The 6,439-nt window shown below is 39.9% G+C and overlaps 1 non-coding gene across 1 annotated transcript; it reads left to right on the plus strand.

Moving 5' to 3' along the window:
• The first annotated feature begins 1,135 nt into the window (after positions 1-1,135).
• LOC113052585 (U2 spliceosomal RNA) lies at positions 1,136-1,326 on the plus strand. The gene has a single exon (XR_003277087.1). It is a non-coding gene; the product is annotated as a U2 spliceosomal RNA (small nuclear RNA).
• Positions 1,327-6,439: the final 5,113 nt, after the last annotated feature.

The raw sequence follows: 6,439 nt of genomic DNA on the forward strand, positions 1-6,439 counted from the left end.
CTAACTTGTGCAGCGATGAAAAAGGCTACAAATAACATATTTTTACAACAGTAAACGACCAAATTCCACCCCTGATCGCTAAAGGAAGTTATTATAAACACTCGATCGGGGTTTAAAGTGAGTTTTGAGTAAAAGTTTACTAATAATTTCATAAATTGTCAGATGTAGCTTGATGCTAACGTTAGCACCAATGCTACTAATAGCAGGTGCTTTTCTTCTTCATAATGCATTTTTGTCTCAATAATTCACGTAAGGTCGTAAGAAAATGTTTTGTTGTATTTTTATAGTAAGACTTTTGATAAATAAGGGCTAAATGCAAAGAGAGACTGAAGTGAGATCGCTGCTTTGTTGCTTTGTAAAGCCTGAAAAACCACAATCAAGGCTAATAAAGGTGGAATAAAAACAAAAGAATAACGATAAAAGAATAATGCGGATAATGTGTCATACCTGGCGGAGGTGTGAAAGACTCGTTTGGTGAGAACAATACAATCATGAAACGGGCAGGTTTCACAGCCAAACACACATATAAAACACACATCAGTGTTTACATGTGAGATCTTACAGAGATGACAAGGGCCATAAATCAATCTGATTAGCCTTCTCTAAAAACACACATGACATGGCCTTAGAAAATATTTCATAAAATTCACAGTTTTACAGATTCGATTATGAAATTTTTTATGAAGTCTTGGAAGACTTGTGGCCTTAGCTACACTGTGTTTTCAAACTCATTTCCTACATCAACATTTTTTTAAATACATTTAAAACATATGTTTTTAATATTTTTATTTTTGTTTTTATGTTTGAGCTTATATATCTCTATTATCATAACAGTCCTGAGTGATTCTGATTCCTGAACAGTAAACTTTAAAGTGTCAGCTTTGTGAACAAAGGTGGATTATGTATCTAGTCAGAAAGAATCATGAGCAGAAACCTTTTTATTTTGGGTATGTAATTTCGGTCTCCATGCCAAAAAAGGGGGGTTACTAGTAAGGGGTTAAGCCTTGTCTAAGCTACATTAACAACTGCATTGTACACTAACTATTTGAGTTAAAAAATAAGCCAAGTAAAAGCTTGCCATTGTCAAATTTGCTATGTCAAAGGATGTGGTTCCTCCTGTTGACCGTTTGTAGGTATCGCTTCTCGGCCTTTTGGCTAAGATCAAGTGTAGTATCTGTTCTTATCAGTTTAATATCTGATACGTGCCCTACCCGGGCACCATATATTAAATTGATTTTTGGAGTTGGGAGATGGAATAGGGGCTTGCTCCGTCCACTCCACGCATCGACCCGGTATTGCAGTACTTCCGGAAACGGTGCACCCCCCTAAAATGGTTTAAAAAAAGAAATACAATGTCTGCTAATACATTATATGTGTATATACTGTTAATGTTGTTTCTTAGCTTTTTTTTCTTATAAAGTATTATTTTATTATGTTCCGAATTCTCCTGAAAATGCTGTAGGTCTGTATTTTAGCATGCTTTGTATCGATGGTTTCTTGTATGACACGTGCAAGCTTTGGAGCATTGTAAAATGAATTAAAACTTCAAGCAGCAATGAAAGGGCCCTCGCACCCAGGCTCACCCCCACCGAGTGGCCATAGGAGAACAGTAAACGTTGAGCAATATGCTTTTAAAATGGTAAATATTTTTGCCATATTTCCCGCTTCCACCAGGTGGCGCTATGATTATACCTGAATATCGGCATGAAAATGTCTTCAGGCCAGGACTCATGGCAAACATGTGAAGCAGATCAGACATTGCATATTTAAGTTAGTGTAACACAAATAATGTTGCCAGTAGGTGGCGCAATGACTTAATTAACATTGGACTTGAGATGAGTTTAGGCCAGGACCAGGGCCGGACTGGGACACAATTTCAGGCTGGGAAATCCTACACCCATCCAGGCCATCCTATGCACCCAAATAAAATTTAAAAACACGGACAACCCTATTTTTTCCCTAAATTACATTTATTTCACAGTATGACCATAACATAAAAACATAAACAACCAACCTAGAAGTAAAGCAGTCCTAATATCAAATGGGTCTGCACATAACATTTTACAAGCATCTAGAAGTCCAAAGCTGTTACTACCTCTCTACTTCTCACTCTTAAATGTGTATAAACTGCAGAAGAAAGGTTAAACAAAAATGTTTGCTTAGAAGGTCAGCAGGTTGCGTAAAACTTCGCTGCTCTCAGCAACTTTATCAATAATCTTGTCAATGTCAATTCCAACAAGTATCTCCCTCTCTGTTGACATTAACATGAAGGCCTCAAGGTGTTCCTGATTAATAGAGGTGCTAAGTCTGTTCTTCACAAGCTTCAGTGTGGAGAAGCTTCTTTCACAGGCTACTTGTGTCACAGACAATGTCAACAAAAATGTGTAGCCCAGTCCAATGACATGATAGGCATCAGTGAGAAGGTTGTATTTAGACAGCAGGATATGGCAACATATTGCATAGTTTTTGCAAGTTGAACAAACTGTGCTCACCAACTCCAAGCCCTCATCAGCACCTGAAAGGTTGGCATCTTCTCCTGAGAGCTCTTTCACTGTCTTTACACTATAGCTATCCAAAGTAGACATCTTCAGCCTTTCCCAATGTGTTGCCAAATTTGTCAGCTCTGCCTGCAATGTCTCCACTGTGGCACGATCATCAAAGTTGATCAAAACCTTTTCAGGCTGTCTTCAGTTCCCATTACCATGCATTGAGCAGTAAGCAAGTCCATGCCACTCGTCTGAAGGTACTTTGACAGTGGTGTAGTTTGAGCAAATATTCAAAGGAAAATCTGCGCTGTGAGTATGGTTTCATATCTGAGTAATGCCTCCATGTAACCTCTGGCTTTTACTCTCACAGTCGGTTGCATTGTGTCTTTCTCCATCTTCGCCATGGTGGTAACAAGGTCAATGAAAAGTGTCCCCTCAGGATTTCCAAAATGTGCTGGTGCCTCTTGTTTGAGAAGTGCAGAAAATCCCTTGTACTGCCCTTGCATGTTTGCAGCCCCATCTGTTGAGTTGCCAATGCATTTCTTGATGTCAATGCCAATTTTTTCCAAAACTTTTTTTCAGCAAAACAACAAGATTTTCTCCAGTAAAGTGAAAGTGAAAAGTGAAAGTGAAGTGACATTCAGCCAAGTATGGTGACCCATACTCAGAATTTGTGCTCTGCATTTAACCCATCCGAAATGCACACACACAGAGCAGTGAACACACACACACACACACACACTGTGAGCACACACCCGGAGCAGTGGGCAGCCATTTATGCTGCGGCGCCCGGGGAGCAGTTGGGGGTTCGATGCCTTGCTCAAAGGCACCTAAGTCGTGGTATTGAAGGTGGAGAGAGAGCTGTTCGTGCACTATCCCCACCCACAATTCCGTCCGGCCCGAGACTAGAACTCACAACCCTTCGATTGGGAGTCCAACCCTCTAACCATTAGGCCACGACTTCCCTAAGAGGGATGACAGAGGACTGACATCCGATTACTGCAATTAGTTTCTCATTGATGACATTGGTCAAATATCTGAGTACAATTGCACATTGATTCTTCGATGTCAAATCTTGTTGTCCAATTGTATTGAATACATTCCAGCTTCCTTAACTTCTTCAGCAATGCTTTGTTGGATAAAGAGACTGGTAACACTAATGACTTTGTTTACTGTTTTCTTTGACAGCAAAGTCACAAGGGATCCTCTTCCTTTACATCCACCTTCATGCAGCTTTTTACTTTTTTCAATGCATTCACTGACATGTCCTTGTAGACAGGCATCATATTTGCTCAGCAGCAGTATTCTAAAAAATTTCCATGATCTAAAGTCAAGTCTTCTAAGGAATAAGCACTCTCGTGTTCATCACCACGGTAACTAAGGCCACGCTTACCAATGACCTTGATGACGTTAATCACATGTTCCGTGACCTGACGCTTCTTCCTTACTTGATCTCGATGTGCTGATATCTGTTTTTCTGTCAGTAGACTAGTGATGGGATTTATGGCTCTTTGAGGGGATCCGGATCTTCGCGATCCGTTCCTTTCAAAGAGCCGTTCAAAAGAATGGCTCTTTTGGCTCTTTTTAAATATTTAGTCAGTTTTAAGAAGCCAGCTTGGGAGCATCTCAGTTTATCCTGGAAATAAATGCTGTTTTATAACAAAGTTCGGGAGGAACAGTCGCAGTTCATTAACCTGATTAACACAAGTGGAGACCAATCAGTAATCAACTCATGACAAGGTATAAATAACAGCAGAACCTATCTCTGTTCATTGACAGTTTTCAGCATCCCTCCTCCACCCCATTTCTCCTCACTTATAGATCCATCTACTCTTACCACAACCGGGGGGAGTACTCTGGGTTCGGGCCACATCCCGAGCTCGGAGCCCTCCACCCGGACAGCACGCCAAATATGCATAAACTTACGGTATTAATATACGTAGATGTGAACTCGTGAATCACTGGGAGGTATTATGAGGTGAGATTTGTAGTCAAATAATTAAAGCTCAGATATCACACACCAATATCTGAGTTTGATTTATTCTGAAATATTGATTATTACCTCATTTCTCATGTGTCGACTATATTCCATAGGGTTGCACAAATCCCTCTGCTTAGACAGTGACATCATTATTTTGATTTACCTTTAGTACAAAGTGTGTGTGTGTGTGTGTGTGTAAAACTACGTTGACTTATGTTATTCATACAATACCTACTCACAAATAAACATAAAAAACAAAGCCGGCTGCAATGAATTTCTGTGCAAAACAGCTTTTACTACAAACACTTCCACACAAGAACATTGTTATCACACAAGAACATTTTGATAGAAAACTAATTTTTTTTTTTAAGTAGATAAAATTAGAATAAATAAAATGGAAATGTCTACATACTACATACTATTACTACTGTAAACTTTGCAAATAGGACATCAGCCCCTTCAAGTCAATGAACAATAACAAAGTGGGCTGCAATGAATGTCTGTGGAAAGAAGCTTTTAGTGAAACATTTCTATACAAGTACAGTATCACAAAAGAACATTTTTAATGATTTTAAAATAAGTTTTAAATGAACACAAAATGCAATGTAAATGCATGCACAACTAATAACTAATATCATCACGTTATAAAGGGTTGGCCTGCGCTGTGTGCGCCCCTCCCCCTATAACTGTTCTGTCTCCTGGCGGAGCTCATTTGTATGAACACGAAAAAAGAACGATAGAAAGAACGGCTCCTCTCCAGTCGCGACTCGGCTCCCATCGTTCATGTTTATGAGCCGTTCAAAAGAATCGGTTACGTTCGCGAACGTCACAACTCTACAGTAGACTACCTTTATCTCCCTTGTTTGCCCTGAGAAAATAGGCCTCTGCACTCTCTTTGTGGATTTTGCTCCCTTCATGCTCAGCAATCCTTTCATGTACATGCTTCCATGCACTCATTCCACCTTTGATAAATGAACTATCATTAGCTGAGGGTTTGTCAAATGCCAGACAAATGGAACAGTATAAAGAGTGTGACTCTTCACAGTATGTCAACCACTTCCTGTTTATTTTGTCTTTTGGTGTAAATGTTAGGAATGGCCTGTTTTGGGCTTTGCTGTGGATGGTAGCGGAAGAAATGGTCTAAATCCTTAGGCTGGGGCCGTACAAAATAATTAAAGGCTTTCTCTTGAACGGTCCCCTCACTTCCCTTTTCCTTCTCTTCATTTTCCCTAAGATCTCTCTGTCTTTCCCTTCCATCAGGATCATTAGCCTCATATACTAAGTAAAGAGGAGTACTAGTCTTATTGGAAATTTAAACTAAAACTTTTATGATGGTGCTCCCGATGGCCAGTCCGGGTCTGGCTAGGACTCATATCAAACATTTGAAGTTTGGGGTTGATCTGGCATTGTATATTTAAGTTACTTGAAATCAAGTAATTTCCTGTTGCCAGCAGGTGGTTGTAAGATTATAACTGAAATGTTGGCCTTAAGATCTGTTAAGGCCAGGACTCTTACCAAACATGTGAAGGTTAGGGCAGATCAGACATTGCATGTTAAAGTTAGTGTGAAACGAGGTATTTCCTGTTGCCAGCAGATGGTGGTATAATTATAATTGAGGATCGGCCTTTAGATGTGTTCAGGCCTGGACTCCTATAAAACTTGTGACGTTTGAGGCAGATTGCTGGCGTGTTTGAGAATATTGTTAGCATGTCTAGCACTAAAGTGCATATTTTAACAGTGTAAATCATGTTACTACATGTTGCCAGCAGGTGGCACTATAACTGAATACAGGAATGTTGCTGTGTTCAGGACAGGACTCTTGTTGTTCCGTCATGGCAGTGGACTTTTTATTTCCTACACGTGGTGTGCATGGTAGACAAATCGCAGGACTGCGACTGCGCTATCTGACCAATGACAGCAGTGAGGGCTCATGGATAGGAGGGGTATAGAGAGAACTTTGAACGGTTTTGCA

Source organism: Carassius auratus, chromosome 32 (genome assembly GCF_003368295.1).
Source record: "Carassius auratus strain Wakin chromosome 32, ASM336829v1, whole genome shotgun sequence".
Classification (NCBI taxonomy): Eukaryota; Metazoa; Chordata; class Actinopteri; order Cypriniformes; family Cyprinidae; genus Carassius; species Carassius auratus.